This window comes from Erinaceus europaeus (assembly GCF_950295315.1).
Source record: "Erinaceus europaeus chromosome 6 unlocalized genomic scaffold, mEriEur2.1 SUPER_6_unloc_7, whole genome shotgun sequence".
NCBI classification, from domain to species: domain Eukaryota; kingdom Metazoa; phylum Chordata; class Mammalia; order Eulipotyphla; family Erinaceidae; genus Erinaceus; species Erinaceus europaeus.
The window spans coordinates 738901-761402 of record NW_026647180.1 but is presented as its reverse complement, the minus strand read 5'-3'; positions in this window follow the sequence as shown (position 1 = coordinate 761402).

Genomic DNA, 22502 nt, shown 5'->3' with positions numbered 1-22502 from the left:
AGGAGAGGACAGGAGAGGACAGGAGAGGACAGGAGAGGACAGGAGAGAACAGGAGAGGACAGGAGAGGAACTGAGAAACCCACCTGGACAGAGCTAGCATACCGGCATCCAGCAAGGCAGGCAGGCATGTAGGTAGCTGTAGCCTGGGCTCCCTGGCTCCTGGGCGCACCTCCTCCTTTGCTCTCTTGGCTGCCAGCCCCGAGGTCCGTCGTCGGTCAGCGCTGTCCTCCCGTTCTTCCGTCCCTCTGTGCCAGGGCCCAGGGGTCTGGTTGCTGCCGCCTGACATAGTGGCAGGACAGTTGGGCTGCCCAGTGCCAGTGCGCATGCGCACAGAATCCTGGGGGGGGACTTCACAGAGGGCTCGAGAGGTTGCTAGGCCACGAGGACCCCGCCCACCCAGTTGACCCCTAGGGAGGCAGTGGTGGTGGCAGCAGCCATGACACCCACCCTGAACTTGATCTGAGGGGTGGTGGCCAGCCACCAGAGCCAGAGCCCCAGGCAAAAGCCAGCACAGGTGGGCAGGGCTCTGAGGCAAGGGGCACGGTGGGGGCGTGTCCGGGGGCGGGGCCGGCATCTGACTGCCCAGGGCTGGGGTCCAAGGGCCGCCAGGCCCCTGTCCAAGCAAGTGCACTGACACACAGACAGACTGACGGACTGACAGCCCCCAACCCACAGACACCCCCCAGGGCCCTGGGAGCCCTGAGCTGCCCCGGATCTGGCGGGCAGCCACCTGGACACAGGCCTCCATAGTGGAGGCCCCTGTAGACCCGTTGCCTGCTGACAGCGGCCCTCCTCCCCCTGCCTCTACCCCTCCCCCTACCCTTCCTCATCCTCAGAGGGACTCACTCAGGGCCCTTGGCCTAGGCAAGCCAGGGCTGCTGCTCTGGCTGCTGCAGCTGCTATCCAGTGGGTGGGTGCAGGTATCTGGCCCTGTCAGTTCCTGATTCTTGGGACCTGCCTGCCTCCAGCTCCACCCACTCTCCAGTCCAGCCCCCTCCCCCTTCTCCGCAAGGATGCCCCCTTTTCCCCTTGCCCCCTGTCCCCCAGCTCCCCAACTGTCATCTACTGTTTGCCTCCTTTCCTGCCAGCCTGCTGCTGCCCTCCAGCCCTGGGGGCCCTGGGACAGCCCAGCTGCCATCTTCACCATCCTGCAGGGGGACCTGCCCTAACGCCCTGCCACCACAGGCACACACAGCCCTGCACCTATTCAGGGGCTCCCCTGCCTGCAGCCTGCCCCCCAAACAGTCTCCTTCTGCCCCTCAACCCCCTTCTAACCCCTGTCAGGGCCCCTCACACACACCTGGGCATGAGTATCCCACACATGCACATCTCTCCCCTCCCCCTCCACTCCATTTGCACTAAGGATGGGAAGAGTCTTTTTCTCTGGGTATCCCCAGAGCAGTTGGGTCTGTCCAATGTCCTGGGGAGCCGGAACTGCAAACAATCTACAATGTAACATTTGGATCTCAGGCAACCCAATCCCAAGTGCGCTGTGCAAGCCTAGGACTGGCGAAAACACCCCACTCTGAGCACAAGGTCTGCCTGGGGCAGTGGCTCCTCCAGTGGACTCAGAGGCAGAGGCAGACAGCGTTTTCAGGTTCAAAACCTGTACTTCCCAGAAGCTGGTCCATCAGTAGGGTAAAAAAAAAAAAAAAAAAAAAAAAAAAAAAAAGGCTTTTTGTTTCCCACTGCCTGACTCTCCTATGTGATGCCTGTTTCTCAGTGAAACAAGGGAAAAAAATCTTTTTGGGAGGGAGCAGGACCAAGATGCAGGCAGGTGGACTCCATGGAGGGTGGATGGGTAGATGGACCATGCCCTGGCTCTAGAGCCCCAGCTGCTGTTCCAGGCGCTCTCTGATTCCAGAGATCCCCCTGTGGCTTCTCATGAGACTATTTCCAAGACTGATCCTCAGGATATTGAGGATTCAAAAAATAGACAGGTCATATTGCTGTCAAAAGGAAATCCAGGGAGGTTGGGCGGAATGTCAGAGGGTTAAGAGGTGGTGGAGGAAACGAGGGGACAGGCAGAAGGATCTGCGGTATGGCCCCCAGACCTCCACCTGCAGGGGAGTAGCTTTACAGGGGGTGAAGCAGATCTTCAGGGGCTCTATCTGTCACTTCCCCCTCTGACTTTCCCCTCCCCTATCCCTTTCTCTCTATCCTATGTAAGGACAGTAACAACAGCAACAATAAGAAGAAGCACAACAATGATCAAGCAACAAGGGCAGCAAAAGGAGAATAAATGGTCTGCAGCAGCAGTGGATTCCAGGTATATGTATCAAGCACTGGCAGTGACACTGGATGCAATAAATAAATACATACATTATATATATAAACTCAGAGAGAAAATATACAGGTAATATACATGTATACATGTGTCGGTGTACCCACTTTGTAAATAAATGTACATGCTTTTTGTTTATCTAGTGAAGCAGACCTGCAGGGGTCTACCTTTCTCTCACCCTTCTGTGTTTCCACTCCTCTCTCCCTTTCTCTCTGTCCTATGCAAGGACAGTAACAGCAACAACAACGATAATAATAACCACAACAAAGTTCAGGCAACAAGGGCAGCCAAAGGGGAAAACATGGTCTGCAGGAGCAGTGGGTTCGTGGTGCAGGCCCCTAGCCCTGACAATGACCCTGGAGGCAATTAATCAGTCAATCAATCAATCAATAGATAAATAATACATAAATACATAAATAAAAAAATGCAGGTATTCTACATGTATACGTGTCTCTGTGTTTCTACTGAGTCAAATGAAAATGTGCTTTATTTATATAGTGAAGCAGATCTTCAGGGGGCCTATCTTTCTCTCCCCCATCTCTCTTTAACCTCCTCTTTCCATTTTTCTCTGTTCTCCGCAAGGACAGTAACTATCACAACAACAATAATAATATTATTAATAACCACAATATTCAAGCCACAAGGGCAGCGAAAGGGGAAAAAATGGAACATGGGAGCAGTGGATTAGTGGTACTGGCACTGCGCTATGGCAAGTTCCCCTTGTGGCAATAAATAAATAAATAAATAATACAAGTAATATACAAGAATATGTCCCAGTGTGTGTTTCCACTGTGTAAACGTAAAAGCACTTTTATTTACTTATTTATATTTTATTTATTTCTTACCTAGCCAAGAGAATTTCTTTTCATTGCTAAAAATATGTCACATTAAGCTTAGCAGGTGGTGCCTCACCTGGTTAAGCACTCATGTTAAACTGTAGGAGGACCTCCGTTCAAGACCCTGGTTCCGACCTGCAGTGGGAAATCTTTACAAGTGGTGCAGATGTGCTGCAGGTATCTCTCTGGTTCTCAAAATCTCTATCCCTCCCTTGTCTCTCAATTCTTGACTGTCCATTCCAAAAAATAAATCAAAATAATAGAAAGCAAAGAAAAAAAAAAAGAAGATGAAGAAGAAGAAGAAGAAGAAGAAGAAGAAGAAGAAGAAGAAGAAGGCAAAAGGAAATATCCCAATATTTCAAGGGGCTGCTCAGAACAATGCTTTCCTTATTATGATCCTCACAGCATACCATATTCAGAAAGGGAAAAGACACCGTGTTTTTTTTAACCCAGTTTATTTAATACATTTATTCATTTATTTATTGAGGTGTTACTGTTTTACATTCGACAGAAGACTAGGGCTCTTATGCCAGAGTTCTCAAGTACCCCTAGATGGCTCTCTGCCTCTACAAAACCAATTGATCAACCCGTGCATCACTCGATCCTTCCATCCATCCATCCATTCTTCCATCCATCCATCCATCCATCCATCCATCCATCCATCCATCCAACTATCCATCCACAATCAACCAAGCTAAGTACAAAAGGAGATATAACCTTGAATGATAAAGACAGTCAAGCCTGCACAGATATGTTGCCAACTGGGCAATTTGGCTGAATAGGGCAGAGGAGCTGATCCAGGGAATGTGGTGGGGTGTGTGGGTGTGGGTGGGGTGAGCAGGTGAGCCTGTGAGCTGGGTCACGTCAAGGACGCGGAGGGGGGGTGTGGGCAGCTGTCACAGGTGAAATGTCAAAAGCGCTCGAGCTGGTGATCAGGGCACCCGGAAGTGAGGAGAGAAGAGAGGAGAGGAGCTGACAGGAGAGGAGAGGAGAGGAGAGGAGAGGAGAGGACAGGAGACGAGAGGAGAGGAGAGGAGAGGACAGGAGAGGACAGGAGAGGAGAGGACAGGAGAGGACAGGAGAGGACAGGAGAGGACAGGAGAGAACAGGAGAGGACAGGAGAGGAACTGAGAAACCCACCTGGACAGAGCTAGCATACCGGCATCCAGCAAGGCAGGCAGGCATGTAGGTAGCTGTAGCCCGGGCTCCCTGGCTCCTGGGCGCACCTCCTCCTTTGCTCTCTTGGCTGCCAGCCCCGAGGTCCGTCGTCGGTCAGCGCTGTCCTCCCGTTCTTCCGTCCCTCTGTGCCAGGGCCCAGGGGTCTGGTTGCTGCCGCCTGACATAGTGGCAGGACAGTTGGGCTGCCCAGTGCCAGTGCGCATGCGCACAGAATCCTGGGGGGGGACTTCACAGAGGGCTCGAGAGGTTGCTAGGCCACGAGGACCCCGCCCACCCAGTTGACCCCTAGGGAGGCAGTGGTGGTGGCAGCAGCCATGACACCCACCCTGAACTTGATCTGAGGGGTGGTGGCCAGCCACCAGAGCCAGAGCCCCAGGCAAAAGCCAGCACAGGTGGGCAGGGCTCTGAGGCAAGGGGCACGGTGGGGGCGTGTCCGGGGGCGGGGCCGGCATCTGACTGCCCAGGGCTGGGGTCCAAGGGCCGCCAGGCCCCTGTCCAAGCAAGTGCACTGACACACAGACAGACTGACGGACTGACAGCCCCCAACCCACAGACACCCCCCAGGGCCCTGGGAGCCCTGAGCTGCCCCGGATCTGGCGGGCAGCCACCTGGACACAGGCCTCCATAGTGGAGGCCCCTGTAGACCCGTTGCCTGCTGACAGCGGCCCTCCTCCCCCTGCCTCTACCCCTCCCCCTACCCTTCCTCATCCTCAGAGGGACTCACTCAGGGCCCTTGGCCTAGGCAAGCCAGGGCTGCTGCTCTGGCTGCTGCAGCTGCTATCCAGTGGGTGGGTGCAGGTATCTGGCCCTGTCAGTTCCTGATTCTTGGGACCTGCCTGCCTCCAGCTCCACCCACTCTCCAGTCCAGCCCCCTCCCCCTTCTCCGCAAGGATGCCCCCTTTTCCCCTTGCCCCCTGTCCCCCAGCTCCCCAACTGTCATCTACTGTTTGCCTCCTTTCCTGCCAGCCTGCTGCTGCCCTCCAGCCCTGGGGGCCCTGGGACAGCCCAGCTGCCATCTTCACCATCCTGCAGGGGGACCTGCCCTAACGCCCTGCCACCACAGGCACACACAGCCCTGCACCTATTCAGGGGCTCCCCTGCCTGCAGCCTGCCCCCCAAACAGTCTCCTTCTGCCCCTCAACCCCCTTCTAACCCCTGTCAGGGCCCCTCACACACACCTGGGCATGAGTATCCCACACATGCACATCTCTCCCCTCCCCCTCCACTCCATTTGCACTAAGGATGGGAAGAGTCTTTTTCTCTGGGTATCCCCAGAGCAGTTGGGTCTGTCCAATGTCCTGGGGAGCCGGAACTGCAAACAATCTACAATGTAACATTTGGATCTCAGGCAACCCAATCCCAAGTGCGCTGTGCAAGCCTAGGACTGGCGAAAACACCCCACTCTGAGCACAAGGTCTGCCTGGGGCAGTGGCTCCTCCAGTGGACTCAGAGGCAGAGGCAGACAGCGTTTTCAGGTTCAAAACCTGTACTTCCCAGAAGCTGGTCCATCAGTAGGGTAAAAAAAAAAAAAAAAAAAAAAAAAAAAAAGGCTTTTTGTTTCCCACTGCCTGACTCTCCTATGTGATGCCTGTTTCTCAGTGAAACAAGGGAAAAAAATCTTTTTGGGAGGGAGCAGGACCAAGATGCAGGCAGGTGGACTCCATGGAGGGTGGATGGGTAGATGGACCATGCCCTGGCTCTAGAGCCCCAGCTGCTGTTCCAGGCGCTCTCTGATTCCAGAGATCCCCCTGTGGCTTCTCATGAGACTATTTCCAAGACTGATCCTCAGGATATTGAGGATTCAAAAAATAGACAGGTCATATTGCTGTCAAAAGGAAATCCAGGGAGGTTGGGCGGAATGTCAGAGGGTTAAGAGGTGGTGGAGGAAACGAGGGGACAGGCAGAAGGATCTGCGGTATGGCCCCCAGACCTCCACCTGCAGGGGAGTAGCTTTACAGGGGGTGAAGCAGATCTTCAGGGGCTCTATCTGTCACTTCCCCCTCTGACTTTCCCCTCCCCTATCCCTTTCTCTCTATCCTATGTAAGGACAGTAACAACAGCAACAATAAGAAGAAGCACAACAATGATCAAGCAACAAGGGCAGCAAAAGGAGAATAAATGGTCTGCAGCAGCAGTGGATTCCAGGTATATGTATCAAGCACTGGCAGTGACACTGGATGCAATAAATAAATACATACATTATATATATAAACTCAGAGAGAAAATATACAGGTAATATACATGTATACATGTGTCGGTGTACCCACTTTGTAAATAAATGTACATGCTTTTTGTTTATCTAGTGAAGCAGACCTGCAGGGGTCTACCTTTCTCTCACCCTTCTGTGTTTCCACTCCTCTCTCCCTTTCTCTCTGTCCTATGCAAGGACAGTAACAGCAACAACAACGATAATAATAACCACAACAAAGTTCAGGCAACAAGGGCAGCCAAAGGGGAAAACATGGTCTGCAGGAGCAGTGGGTTCGTGGTGCAGGCCCCTAGCCCTGACAATGACCCTGGAGGCAATTAATCAGTCAATCAATCAATCAATAGATAAATAATACATAAATAAAAAAATGCAGGTATTCTACATGTATACGTGTCTCTGTGTTTCTACTGAGTCAAATGAAAATGTGCTTTATTTATATAGTGAAGCAGATCTTCAGGGGGCCTATCTTTCTCTCCCCCATCTCTCTTTAACCTCCTCTTTCCATTTTTCTCTGTTCTCCGCAAGGACAGTAACTATCACAACAACAATAATAATATTATTAATAACCACAATATTCAAGCCACAAGGGCAGCGAAAGGGGAAAAAATGGAACATGGGAGCAGTGGATTAGTGGTACTGGCACTGCGCTATGGCAAGTTCCCCTTGTGGCAATAAATAAATAAATAAATAATACAAGTAATATACAAGAATATGTCCCAGTGTGTGTTTCCACTGTGTAAACGTAAAAGCACTTTTATTTACTTATTTATATTTTATTTATTTCTTACCTAGCCAAGAGAATTTCTTTTCATTGCTAAAAATATGTCACATTAAGCTTAGCAGGTGGTGCCTCACCTGGTTAAGCACTCATGTTAAACTGTAGGAGGACCTCCGTTCAAGACCCTGGTTCCGACCTGCAGTGGGAAATCTTTACAAGTGGTGCAGATGTGCTGCAGGTATCTCTCTGGTTCTCAAAATCTCTATCCCTCCCTTGTCTCTCAATTCTTGACTGTCCATTCCAAAAAATAAATCAAGATAATAGAAAGCAAAGAAAAAAAAAAGAAGATGAAGAAGAAGAAGAAGAAGAAGAAGAAGAAGAAGAAGAAGAAGAAGAAGAAGGCAAAAGGAAATATCCCAATAATTCAAGGGGCTGCTCAGAACAATGCTTTCCTTATTATGATCCTCACAGCATACCATATTCAGAAAGGGAAAAGACACCGTGTTTTTTTTAACCCAGTTTATTTAATACATTTATTCATTTATTTATTGAGGTGTTACTGTTTTACATTCAACAGAAGACTAGGGCTCTTATGCCAGAGGTCTCAAGTACCCCTAGATGGCTCTCTGCCTCTACAAAACCAATCGATCAACCCGTGCATCACTCGATCCTTCCATCCATCCATCCATTCTTCCATCCATCCATCCATCCATCCATCCATCCATCCATCCATCCATCCATCCATCCAACTATCCATCCACAATCAACCAAGCTAAGTACAAAAGGAGATATAACCTTGAATGATAAAGACAGTCAAGCCTGCACAGATATGTTGCCAACTGGGCAGTTTGGCTGAATAGGGCAGAGGAGCTGATCCAGGGAATGTGGTGGGGTGTGTGGGTGTGGGTGGGGTGAGCAGGTGAGCCTGTGAGCTGGGTCACGTCAAGGACGCGGAGGGGGGGTGTGGGCAGCTGTCACAGGTGAAATGTCAAAAGCGCTCGAGCTGGTGATCAGGGCACCCGGAAGTGAGGAGAGAAGAGAGGAGAGGAGCGGACAGGAGAGGAGAGGAGAGGAGAGGAGAGGAGAGGACAGGAGACGAGAGGAGAGGAGAGGAGAGGACAGGAGAGGACAGGAGAGGAGAGGACAGGAGAGGACAGGAGAGGACAGGAGAGGACAGGAGAGAACAGGAGAGGACAGGAGAGGAACTGAGAAACCCACCTGGACAGAGCTAGCATACCGGCATCCAGCAAGGCAGGCAGGCATGTAGGTAGCTGTAGCCCGGGCTCCCTGGCTCCTGGGCGCACCTCCTCCTTTGCTCTCTTGGCTGCCAGCCCCGAGGTCCGTCGTCGGTCAGCGCTGTCCTCCCGTTCTTCCGTCCCTCTGTGCCAGGGCCCAGGGGTCTGGTTGCTGCCGCCTGACATAGTGGCAGGACAGTTGGGCTGCCCAGTGCCAGTGCGCATGCGCACAGAATCCTGGGGGGGGACTTCACAGAGGGCTCGAGAGGTTGCTAGGCCACGAGGACCCCGCCCACCCAGTTGACCCCTAGGGAGGCAGTGGTGGTGGCAGCAGCCATGACACCCACCCTGAACTTGATCTGAGGGGTGGTGGCCAGCCACCAGAGCCAGAGCCCCAGGCAAAAGCCAGCACAGGTGGGCAGGGCTCTGAGGCAAGGGGCACGGTGGGGGCGTGTCCGGGGGCGGGGCCGGCATCTGACAGCCCAGGGCTGGGGTCCAAGGGCCGCCAGGCCCCTGTCCAAGCAAGTGCACTGACACACAGACAGACTGACGGACTGACAGACCCCAACCCACAGACACCCCCCAGGGCCCTGGGAGCCCTGAGCTGCCCCGGATCTGGCGGGCAGCCACCTGGACACAGGCCTCCATAGTGGAGGCCCCTGTAGACCCGTTGCCTGCTGACAGCGGCCCTCCTCCCCCTGCCTCTACCCCTCCCCCTACCCTTCCTCATCCTCAGAGGGACTCACTCAGGGCCCTTGGCCTAGGCAAGCCAGGGCTGCTGCTCTGGCTGCTGCAGCTGCTATCCAGTGGGTGGGTGCAGGTATCTGGCCCTGTCAGTTCCTGATTCTTGGGACCTGCCTGCCTCCAGCTCCACCCACTCTCCAGTCCAGCCCCCTCCCCCTTCTCCGCAAGGATGCCCCCTTTTCCCCTTGCCCCCTGTCCCCCAGCTCCCCAACTGTCATCTACTGTTTGCCTCCTTTCCTGCCAGCCTGCTGCTGCCCTCCAGCCCTGGGGGCCCTGGGACAGCCCAGCTACCATCTTCACCATCCTGCAGGGGGACCTGCCCTAACGCCCTGCCACCACAGGCACACACAGCCCTGCACCTATTCAGGGGCTCCCCTGCCTGCAGCCTGCCCCCCAAACAGTCTCCTTCTGCCCCTCAACCCCCTTCTAACCCCTGTCAGGGCCCCTCACACACACCTGGGCATGAGTATCCCACACATGCACATCTCTCCCCTCCCCCTCCACTCCATTTGCACTAAGGATGCGAAGAGTCTTTTTCTCTGGGTATCCCCAGAGCAGTTGGGTCTGTCCAATGTCCTGGGGAGCCGGAACTGCAAACAATCTACAATGTAACATTTGGATCTCAGGCAACCCAATCCCAAGTGCGCTGTGCAAGCCTAGGACTGGCGAAAACACCCCACTCTGAGCACAAGGTCTGCCTGGGGCAGTGGCTCCTCCAGTGGACTCAGAGACAGGCAGAGGCAGACAGCGTTTTCAGGTTCAAAACCTGTACTTCCCAGAAGCTGGTCCATCAGTAGGGTAAAAAAAAAAAAAAAAAAAAAAAAAAAAAAGGCTTTTTGTTTCCCACTGCCTGACTCTCCTATGTGATGCCTGTTTCTCAGTGAAACAAGGGAAAAAAATCTTTTTGGGAGGGAGCAGGACCAAGATGCAGGCAGGTGGACTCCATGGAGGGTGGATGGGTAGATGGACCATGCCCTGGCTCTAGAGCCCCAGCTGCTGTTCCAGGCGCTCTCTGATTCCAGAGATCCCCCTGTGGCTTCTCATGAGACTATTTCCAAGACTGATCCTCAGGATATTGAGGATTCAAAAAATAGACAGGTCATATTGCTGTCAAAAGGAAATCCAGGGAGGTTGGGCGGAATGTCAGAGGGTTAAGAGGTGGTGGAGGAAACGAGGGGACAGGCAGAAGGATCTGCGGTATGGCCCCCAGACCTCCACCTGCAGGGGAGTAGCTTTACAGGGGGTGAAGCAGATCTTCAGGGGCTCTATCTGTCACTTCCCCCTCTGACTTTCCCCTCCCCTATCCCTTTCTCTCTATCCTATGTAAGGACAGTAACAACAGCAACAATAAGAAGAAGCACAACAATGATCAAGCAACAAGGGCAGCAAAAGGAGAATAAATGGTCTGCAGCAGCAGTGGATTCCAGGTATATGTATCAAGCACTGGCAGTGACACTGGATGCAATAAATAAATACATACATTATATATATAAACTCAGAGAGAAAATATACAGGTAATATACATGTATACATGTGTCGGTGTACCCACTTTGTAAATAAATGTACATGCTTTTTGTTTATCTAGTGAAGCAGACCTGCAGGGGTCTACCTTTCTCTCACCCTTCTGTGTTTCCACTCCTCTCTCCCTTTCTCTCTGTCCTATGCAAGGACAGTAACAGCAACAACAACGATAATAATAACCACAACAAAGTTCAGGCAACAAGGGCAGCCAAAGGGGAAAACATGGTCTGCAGGAGCAGTGGGTTCGTGGTGCAGGCCCCTAGCCCTGACAATGACCCTGGAGGCAATTAATCAGTCAATCAATCAATCAATAGATAAATAATACATAAATAAAAAAATGCAGGTATTCTACATGTATACGTGTCTCTGTGTTTCGACTGAGTCAAATGAAAATGTGCTTTATTTATATAGTGAAGCAGATCTTCAGGGGGCCTATCTTTCTCTCCCCCATCTCTCTTTAACCTCCTCTTTCCATTTTTCTCTGTTCTCCGCAAGGACAGTAACTATCACAACAACAATAATAATATTATTAATAACCACAATATTCAAGCCACAAGGGCAGCGAAAGGGGAAAAAATGGAACATGGGAGCAGTGGATTAGTGGTACTGGCACTGCGCTATGGCAAGTTCCCCTTGTGGCAATAAATAAATAAATAAATAATACAAGTAATATACAAGAATATGTCCCAGTGTGTGTTTCCACTGTGTAAACGTAAAAGCACTTTTATTTACTTATTTATATTTTATTTATTTCTTACCTAGCCAAGAGAATTTCTTTTCATTGCTAAAAATATGTCACATTAAGCTTAGCAGGTGGTGCCTCACCTGGTTAAGCACTCATGTTAAACTGTAGGAGGACCTCCGTTCAAGACCCTGGTTCCGACCTGCAGTGGGAAATCTTTACAAGTGGTGCAGATGTGCTGCAGGTATCTCTCTGGTTCTCAAAATCTCTATCCCTCCCTTGTCTCTCAATTCTTGACTGTCCATTCCAAAAAATAAATCAAAATAATAGAAAGCAAAGAAAAAAAAAAAGAAGATGAAGAAGAAGAAGAAGAAGAAGAAGAAGAAGAAGAAGAAGAAGGCAAAAGGAAATATCCCAATATTTCAAGGGGCTGCTCAGAACAATGCTTTCCTTATTATGATCCTCACAGCATACCATATTCAGAAAGGGAAAAGACACCGTGTTTTTTTTAACCCAGTTTATTTAATACATTTATTCATTTATTTATTGAGGTGTTACTGTTTTACATTCGACAGAAGACTAGGGCTCTTATGCCAGAGTTCTCAAGTACCCCTAGATGGCTCTCTGCCTCTACAAAACCAATTGATCAACCCGTGCATCACTCGATCCTTCCATCCATCCATCCATTCTTCCATCCATCCATCCATCCATCCATCCATCCATCCAACTATCCATCCACAATCAACCAAGCTAAGTACAAAAGGAGATATAACCTTGAATGATAAAGACAGTCAAGCCTGCACAGATATGTTGCCAACTGGGCAATTTGGCTGAATAGGGCAGAGGAGCTGATCCAGGGAATGTGGTGGGGCGTGTGGGTGTGGGTGGGGTGAGCAGGTGAGCCTGTGAGCTGGGTCACGTCAAGGACGCGGAGGGGGGGTGTGGGCAGCTGTCACAGGTGAAATGTCAAAAGCGCTCGAGCTGGTGATCAGGGCACCCGGAAGTGAGGAGAGAAGAGAGGAGAGGAGCGGACAGGAGAGGAGAGGAGAGGAGAGGACAGGAGACGAGAGGAGAGGAGAGGAGAGGACAGGAGAGGACAGGAGAGGAGAGGACAGGAGAGGACAGGAGAGGACAGGAGAGAAAAGGAGAGGACAGGAGAGGAACTGAGAAACCCACCTGGACAGAGCTAGCATACCGGCATCCAGCAAGGCAGGCAGGCATGTAGGTAGCTGTAGCCCGGGCTCCCTGGCTCCTGGGCGCACCTCCTCCTTTGCTCTCTTGGCTGCCAGCCCCGAGGTCCGTCGTCGGTCAGCGCTGTCCTCCCATTCTTCCGTCCCTCTGTGCCAGGGCCCAGGGGTCTGGTTGCTGCCGCCTGACATAGTGGCAGGACAGTTGGGCTGCCCAGTGCCAGTGCGCATGCGCACAGAATCCTGGGGGGGGACTACACAGAGGGCTCGAGAGGTTGCTAGGCCACGAGGACCCCGCCCACCCAGTTGACCCCTAGGGAGGCAGTGGTGGTGGCAGCAGCCATGACACCCACCCTGAACTTGATCTGAGGGGTGGTGGCCAGCCACCAGAGCCAGAGCCCCAGGCAAAAGCCAGCACAGGTGGGCAGGGCTCTGAGGCAAGGGGCACGGTGGGGGCGTGTCCGGGGGCGGGGCCGGCATCTGACAGCCCAGGGCTGGGGTCCAAGGGCCGCCAGGCCCCTGTCCAAGCAAGTGCACTGACACACAGACAGACTGACGGACTGACAGCCCCCAACCCACAGACACCCCCCAGGGCCCTGGGAGCCCTGAGCTGCCCCGGATCTGGCGGGCAGCCACCTGGACACAGGCCTCCATAGTGGAGGCCCCTGTAGACCCGTTGCCTGCTGACAGCGGCCCTCCTCCCCCTGCCTCTACCCCTCCCCCTACCCTTCCTCATCCTCAGAGGGACTCACTCAGGGCCCTTGGCCTAGGCAAGCCAGGGCTGCTGCTCTGGCTGCTGCAGCTGCTATCCAGTGGGTGGGTGCAGGTATCTGGCCCTGTCAGTTCCTGATTCTTGGGACCTGCCTGCCTCCAGCTCCACCCACTCTCCAGTCCAGCCCCCTCCCCCTTCTCCGCAAGGATGCCCCCTTTTCCCCTTGCCCCCTGTCCCCCAGCTCCCCAACTGTCATCTACTGTTTGCCTCCTTTCCTGCCAGCCTGCTGCTGCCCTCCAGCCCTGGGGGCCCTGGGACAGCCCAGCTGCCATCTTCACCATCCTGCAGGGGGACCTGCCCTAACGCCCTGCCACCACAGGCACACACAGCCCTGCACCTATTCAGGGGCTCCCCTGCCTGCAGCCTGCCCCCCAAACAGTCTCCTTCTGCCCCTCAACCCCCTTCTAACCCCTGTCAGGGCCCCTCACACACACCTGGGCATGAGTATCCCACACATGCACATCTCTCCCCTCCCCCTCCACTCCATTTGCACTAAGGATGGGAAGAGTCTTTTTCTCTGGGTATCCCCAGAGCAGTTGGGTCTGTCCAATGTCCTGGGGAGCCGGAACTGCAAACAATCTACAATGTAACATTTGGATCTCAGGCAACCCAATCCCAAGTGCGCTGTGCAAGCCTAGGACTGGCGAAAACACCCCACTCTGAGCACAAGGTCTGCCTGGGGCAGTGGCTCCTCCAGTGGACTCAGAGACAGGCAGAGGCAGACAGCGTTTTCAGGTTCAAAACCTGTACTTCCCAGAAGCTGGCCCATCAGTAGGGTAAAAAAAAAAAAAAAAAAAAAAAAAAAAAAAGGCTTTTTGTTTCCCACTGCCTGACTCTCCTATATGATGCCTGTTTCTCAGTGAAACAAGGGAAAAAAATCTTTTTGGGAGGGAGCAGGACCAAGATGCAGGCAGGTGGACTCCATGGAGGGTGGATGGGTAGATGGACCATGCCCTGGCTCTAGAGCCCCAGCTGCTGTTCCAGGCGCTCTCTGATTCCAGAGATCCCCCTGTGGCTTCTCATGAGACTATTTCCAAGACTGATCCTCAGGATATTGAGGATTCAAAAAATAGACAGGTCATATTGCTGTCAAAAGGAAATCCAGGGAGGTTGGGCGGAATGTCAGAGGGTTAAGAGGTGGTGGAGGAAACGAGGGGACAGGCAGAAGGATCTGCGGTATGGCCCCCAGACCTCCACCTGCAGGGGAGTAGCTTTACAGGGGGTGCAGATCTTCAGGGGCTCTATCTGTCACTTCCCCCTCTGACTTTCCCCTCCCCTATCCCTTTCTCTCTATCCTATGTAAGGACAGTAACAACAGCAACAATAAGAAGAAGCACAACAATGATCAAGCAACAAGGGCAGCAAAAGGAGAATAAATGGTCTGCAGCAGCAGTGGATTCCAGGTATATGTATCAAGCACTGGCAGTGACACTGGATGCAATAAATAAATACATACATTATATATATAAACTCAGAGAGAAAATATACAGGTAATATACATGTATACATGTGTCGGTGTACCCACTTTGTAAATAAATGTACATGCTTTTTGTTTATCTAGTGAAGCAGACCTGCAGGGGTCTACCTTTCTCTCACCCTTCTGTGTTTCCACTCCTCTCTCCCTTTCTCTCTGTCCTATGCAAGGACAGTAACAGCAACAACAACGATAATAATAACCACAACAAAGTTCAGGCAACAAGGGCAGCCAAAGGGGAAAACATGGTCTGCAGGAGCAGTGGGTTCGTGGTGCAGGCCCCTAGCCCTGACAATGACCCTGGAGGCAATTAATCAGTCAATCAATCAATCAATAGATAAATAATACATAAATAAAAAAATGCAGGTATTCTACATGTATACGTGTCTCTGTGTTTCGACTGAGTCAAATGAAAATGTGCTTTATTTATATAGTGAAGCAGATCTTCAGGGGGCCTATCTTTCTCTCCCCCATCTCTCTTTAACCTCCTCTTTCCATTTTTCTCTGTTCTCCGCAAGGACAGTAACTATCACAACAACAATAATAATATTATTAATAACCACAATATTCAAGCCACAAGGGCAGCGAAAGGGGAAAAAATGGAACATGGGAGCAGTGGATTAGTGGTACTGGCACTGCGCTATGGCAAGTTCCCCTTGTGGCAATAAATAAATAAATAAATAATACAAGTAATATACAAGAATATGTCCCAGTGTGTGTTTCCACTGTGTAAACGTAAAAGCACTTTTATTTACTTATTTATATTTTATTTATTTCTTACCTAGCCAAGAGAATTTCTTTTCATTGCTAAAAATATGTCACATTAAGCTTAGCAGGTGGTGCCTCACCTGGTTAAGCACTCATGTTAAACTGTAGGAGGACCTCCGTTCAAGACCCTGGTTCCGACCTGCAGTGGGAAATCTTTACAAGTGGTGCAGATGTGCTGCAGGTATCTCTCTGGTTCTCAAAATCTCTATCCCTCCCTTGTCTCTCAATTCTTGACTGTCCATTCCAAAAAATAAATCAAAATAATAGAAAGCAAAGAAAAAAAAAAAGAAGATGAAGAAGAAGAAGAAGAAGAAGAAGAAGAAGAAGAAGAAGAAGAAGAAGGCAAAAGGAAATATCCCAATATTTCAAGGGGCTGCTCAGAACAATGCTTTCCTTATTATGATCCTCACAGCATACCATATTCAGAAAGGGAAAAGACACCGTGTTTTTTTTAACCCAGTTTATTTAATACATTTATTCATTTATTTATTGAGGTGTTACTGTTTTACATTCGACAGAAGACTAGGGCTCTTATGCCAGAGTTCTCAAGTACCCCTAGATGGCTCTCTGCCTCTACAAAACCAATTGATCAACCCGTGCATCACTCGATCCTTCCATCCATCCATCCATTCTTCCATCCATCCTTCCATCCATCCATCCATCCATCCAACTATCCATCCACAATCAACCAAGCTAAGTACAAAAGGAGATATAACCTTGAATGATAAAGACAGTCAAGCCTGCACAGATATGTTGCCAACTGGGCAATTTGGCTGAATAGGGCAGAGGAGCTGATCCAGGGAATGTGGTGGGGCGTGTGGGTGTGGGTGGGGTGAGCAGGTGAGCCTGTGAGCAGGTGAGCCTGTGAGCTGGGTCACGTCAAGGACGCGGAGGGGGGGTGTGGGCAGCTGTCACAGGTGAAATGTCAAAAGCGCTCGAGCTGGTGATCAGGGCACCCGGAAGTGAGGAGAGAAGAGAGGAGAGGAGCGGACAGGAGAGGAGAGGAGAGGAGAGGACAGGAGACGAGAGGAGAGGAGAGGAGAGGACAGGAGAGGACAGGAGAGGAGAGGACAGGAGAGGACAGGAGAGGACAGGAGAGAACAGGAGAGGACAGGAGAGGAACTGAGAAACCCACCTGGACAGAGCTAGCATACCGGCATCCAGCAAGGCAGGCAGGCATGTAGGTAGCTGTAGCCCGGGCTCCCTGGCTCCTGGGCGCACCTCCTCCTTTGCTCTCTTGGCTGCCAGCCCCGAGGTCCGTCGTCGGTCAGCGCTGTCCTCCCATTCTTCCGTCCCTCTGTGCCAGGGCCCAGGGGTCTGGTTGCTGCCGCCTGACATAGTGGCAGGACAGTTGGGCTGCCCAGTGCCAGTGCGCATGCGCACAGAATCCTGGGGGGGGACTTCACAGAGGGCTCGAGAGGTTGCTAGGCCACGAGGACCCCGCCCACCCAGTTGACCCCTAGGGAGGCAGTGGTGGTGGCAGCAGCCATGACACCCACCCTGAACTTGATCTGAGGGGTGGTGGCCAGCCACCAGAGCCAGAGCCCCAGGCAAAAGCCAGCACAGGTGGGCAGGGCTCTGAGGCAAGGGGCACGGTGGGGGCGTGTCCGGGGGCGGGGCCGGCATCTGACAGCCCAGGGCTGGGGTCCAAGGGCCGCCAGGCCCCTGTCCAAGCAAGTGCACTGACACACAGACAGACTGACGGACTGACAGCCCCCAACCCACAGACACCCCCCAGTGCCCTGGGAGCCCTGAGCTGCCCCGGATCTGGCGGGCAGCCACCTGGACACAGGCCTCCATAGTGGAGGCCCCTGTAGACCCGTTGCCTGCTGACAGCGGCCCTCCTCCCCCTGCCTCTACCCCTCCCCCTACCCTTCCTCATCCTCAGAGGGACTCACTCAGGGCCCTTGGCCTAGGCAAGCCAGGGCTGCTGCTCTGGCTGCTGCAGCTGCTATCCAGTGGGTGGGTGCAGGTATCTGGCCCTGTCAGTTCCTGATTCTTGGGACCTGCCTGCCTCCAGCTCCACCCACTCTCCAGTCCAGCCCCCTCCCCCTTCTCCGCAAGGATGCCCCCTTTTCCCCTTGCCCCCTGTCCCCCAGCTCCCCAACTGTCATCTACTGTTTGCCTCCTTTCCTGCCAGCCTGCTGCTGCCCTCCAGCCCTGGGGGCCCTGGGACAGCCCAGCTGCCATCTTCACCATCCTGCAGGGGGACCTGCCCTAACGCCCTGCCACCACAGGCACACACAGCCCTGCACCTATTCAGGGGCTCCCCTGCCTGCAGCCTGCCCCCCAAACAGTCTCCTTCTGCCCCTCAACCCCCTTCTAACCCCTGTCAGGGCCCCTCACACACACCTGGGCATGAGTATCCCACACATGCACATCTCTCCCCTCCCCCTCCACTCCATTTGCACTAAGGATGGGAAGAGTCTTTTTCTCTGGGTATCCCCAGAGCAGTTGGGTCTGTCCAATGTCCTGGGGAGCCGGAACTGCAAACAATCTACAATGTAACATTTGGATCTCAGGCAACCCAATCCCAAGTGCGCTGTGCAAGCCTAGGACTGGCGAAAACACCCCACTCTGAGCACAAGGTCTGCCTGGGGCAGTGGCTCCTCCAGTGGACTCAGAGACAGGCAGAGGCAGACAGCGTTTTCAGGTTCAAAACCTGTACTTCCCAGAAGCTGGTCCATCAGTAGGGTAAAAAAAAAAAAAAAAAAAAAAAAAAAAAAGGCTTTTTGTTTCCCACTGCCTGACTCTCCTATGTGATGCCTGTTTCTCAGTGAAACAAGGGAAAAAAATCTTTTTGGGAGGGAGCAGGACCAAGATGCAGGCAGGTGGACTCCATGGAGGGTGGATGGGTAGATGGACCATGCCCTGGCTCTAGAGCCCCAGCTGCTGTTCCAGGCGCTCTCTGATTCCAGAGATCCCCCTGTGGCTTCTCATGAGACTATTTCCAAGACTGATCCTCAGGATATTGAGGATTCAAAAAATAGACAGGTCATATTGCTGTCAAAAGGAAATCCAGGGAGGTTGGGCGGAATGTCAGAGGGTTAAGAGGTGGTGGAGGAAACGAGGGGACAGGCAGAAGGATCTGCGGTATGGCCCCCAGACCTCCACCTGCAGGGGAGTAGCTTTACAGGGGGTGAAGCAGATCTTCAGGGGCTCTATCTGTCACTTCCCCCTCTGACTTTCCCCTCCCCTATCCCTTTCTCTCTATCCTATGCAGTAACAACAGCAACAATAAGAAGAAGCACAACAATGATCAAGCAACAAGGGCAGCAAAAGGAGAATAAATGGTCTGCAGCAGCAGTGGATTCCAGGTATATGTATCAAGCACTGGCAGTGACCCTGGATGCAATAAATAAATACATACATTATATATATAAACTCAGAGAGAAAATATACAGGTAATATACATGTATACATGTGTCGGTGTACCCACTTTGTAAATAAATGTACATGCTTTTTGTTTATCTAGTGAAGCAGACCTGCAGGGGTCTACCTTTCTCTCACCCTTCTGTGTTTCCACTCCTCTCTCCCTTTCTCTCTGTCCTATGCAAGGACAGTAACAGCAACAACAACGATAATAATAACCACAACAAAGTTCAGGCAACAAGGGCAGCCAAAGGGGAAAACATGGTCTGCAGGAGCAGTGGGTTCGTGGTGCAGGCCCCTAGCCCTGACAATGACCCTGGAGGCAATTAATCAGTCAATCAATCAATCAATAGATAAATAATACATAAATAAAAAAATGCAGGTATTCTACATGTATACGTGTCTCTGTGTTTCTACTGAGTCAAATGAAAATGTGCTTTATTTATATAGTGAAGCAGATCTTCAGGGGGCCTATCTTTCTCTCCCCCATCTCTCTTTAACCTCCTCTTTCCATTTTTCTCTGTTCTCCGCAAGGACAGTAACTATCACAACAACAATAATAATATTATTAATAACCACAATATTCAAGCCACAAGGGCAGCGAAAGGGGAAAAAATGGAACATGGGAGCAGTGGATTAGTGGTACTGGCACTGCGCTATGGCAAGTTCCCCTTGTGGCAATAAATAAATAAATAAATAATACAAGTAATATACAAGAATATGTCCCAGTGTGTGTTTCCACTGTGTAAACGTAAAAGCACTTTTATTTACTTATTTATATTTTATTTATTTCTTACCTAGCCAAGAGAATTTCTTTTCATTGCTAAAAATATGTCACATTAAGCTTAGCAGGTGGTGCCTCACCTGGTTAAGCACTCATGTTAAACTGTAGGAGGACCTCCGTTCAAGACCCTGGTTCCGACCTGCAGTGGGAAATCTTTACAAGTGGTGCAGATGTGCTGCAGGTATCTCTCTGGTTCTCAAAATCTCTATCCCTCCCTTGTCTCTCAATTCTTGACTGTCCATTCCAAAAAATAAATCAAAATAATAGAAAGCAAAGAAAAAAAAAAGAAGATGAAGAAGAAGAAGAAGAAGAAGAAGAAGAAGAAGAAGAAGAAGAAGGCAAAAGGAAATATCCCAATATTTCAAGGGGCTGCTCAGAACAATGCTTTCCTTATTATGATCCTCACAGCATACCATATTCAGAAAGGGAAAAGACACCGTGTTTTTTTTAACCCAGTTTATTTAATACATTTATTCATTTATTTATTGAGGTGTTACTGTTTTACATTCGACAGAAGACTAGGGCTCTTATGCCAGAGTTCTCAAGTACCCCTAGATGGCTCTCTGCCTCTACAAAACCAATTGATCAACCCGTGCATCACTCGATCCTTCCATCCATCCATCCATTCTTCCATCCATCCATCCATCCATCCATCCATCCATCCATCCATCCAACTATCCATCCACAATCAACCAAGCTAAGTACAAAAGGAGATATAACCTTGAATGATAAAGACAGTCAAGCCTGCACAGATATGTTGCCAACTGGGCAATTTGGCTGAATAGGGCAGAGGAGCTGATCCAGGGAATGTGGTGGGGCGTGTGGGTGTGGGTGGGGTGAGCAGGTGAGCCTGTGAGCTGGGTCACGTCAAGGACGCGGAGGGGGGGTGTGGGCAGCTGTCACAGGTGAAATGTCAAAAGCGCTCGAGCTGGTGATCAGGGCACCCGGAAGTGAGGAGAGAAGAGAGGAGAGGAGCGGACAGGAGAGGAGAGGAGAGGAGAGGACAGGAGACGAGAGGAGAGGAGAGGAGAGGACAGGAGAGGACAGGAGAGGAGAGGACAGGAGAGGACAGGAGAGGACAGGAGAGAACAGGAGAGGACAGGAGAGGAACTGAGAAACCCACCTGGACAGAGCTAGCATACCGGCATCCAGCAAGGCAGGCAGGCATGTAGGTAGCTGTAGCCCGGGCTCCCTGGCTCCTGGGCGCACCTCCTCCTTTGCTCTCTTGGCTGCCAGCCCCGAGGTCCGTCGTCGGTCAGCGCTGTCCTCCCATTCTTCCGTCCCTCTGTGCCAGGGCCCAGGGGTCTGGTTGCTGCCGCCTGACATAGTGGCAGGACAGTTGGGCTGCCCAGTGCCAGTGCGCATGCGCACAGAATCCTGGGGGGGGACTTCACAGAGGGCTCGAGAGGTTGCTAGGCCACGAGGACCCCGCCCACCCAGTTGACCCCTAGGGAGGCAGTGGTGGTGGCAGCAGCCATGACACCCACCCTGAACTTGATCTGAGGGGTGGTGGCCAGCCACCAGAGCCAGAGCCCCAGGCAAAAGCCAGCACAGGTGGGCAGGGCTCTGAGGCAAGGGGCACGGTGGGGGCGTGTCCGGGGGCGGGGCCGGCATCTGACAGCCCAGGGCTGGGGTCCAAGGGCCGCCAGGCCCCTGTCCAAGCAAGTGCACTGACACACAGACAGACTGACGGACTGACAGCCCCCAACCCACAGACACCCCCCAGGGCCCTGGGAGCCCTGAGCTGCCCCGGATCTGGCGGGCAGCCACCTGGACACAGGCCTCCATAGTGGAGGCCCCTGTAGACCCGTTGCCTGCTGACAGCGGCCCTCCTCCCCCTGCCTCTACCCCTCCCCCTACCCTTCCTCATCCTCAGAGGGACTCACTCAGGGCCCTTGGCCTAGGCAAGCCAGGGCTGCTGCTCTGGCTGCTGCAGCTGCTATCCAGTGGGTGGGTGCAGGTATCTGGCCCTGTCAGTTCCTGATTCTTGGGACCTGCCTGCCTCCAGCTCCACCCACTCTCCAGTCCAGCCCCCTCCCCCTTCTCCGCAAGGATGCCCCCTTTTCCCCTTGCCCCCTGTCCCCCAGCTCCCCAACTGTCATCTACTGTTTGCCTCCTTTCCTGCCAGCCTGCTGCTGCCCTCCAGCCCTGGGGGCCCTGGGACAGCCCAGCTGCCATCTTCACCATCCTGCAGGGGGACCTGCCCTAACGCCCTGCCACCACAGGCACACACAGCCCTGCACCTATTCAGGGGCTCCCCTGCCTGCAGCCTGCCCCCCAAACAGTCTCCTTCTGCCCCTCAACCCCCTTCTAACCCCTGTCAGGGCCCCTCACACACACCTGGGCATGAGTATCCCACACATGCACATCTCTCCCCTCCCCCTCCACTCCATTTGCACTAAGGATGGGAAGAGTCTTTTTCTCTGGGTATCCCCAGAGCAGTTGGGTCTGTCCAATGTCCTGGGGAGCCGGAACTGCAAACAATCTACAATGTAACATTTGGATCTCAGGCAACCCAATCCCAAGTGCGCTGTGCAAGCCTAGGACTGGCGAAAACACCCCACTCTGAGCACAAGGTCTGCCTGGGGCAGTGGCTCCTCCAGTGGACTCAGAGACAGGCAGAGGCAGACAGCGTTTTCAGGTTCAAAACCTGTACTTCCCAGAAGCTGGTCCATCAGTAGGGTAAAAAAAAATAAAAAAAAAAAAAAAAAGGCTTTTTGTTTCCCACTGCCTGACT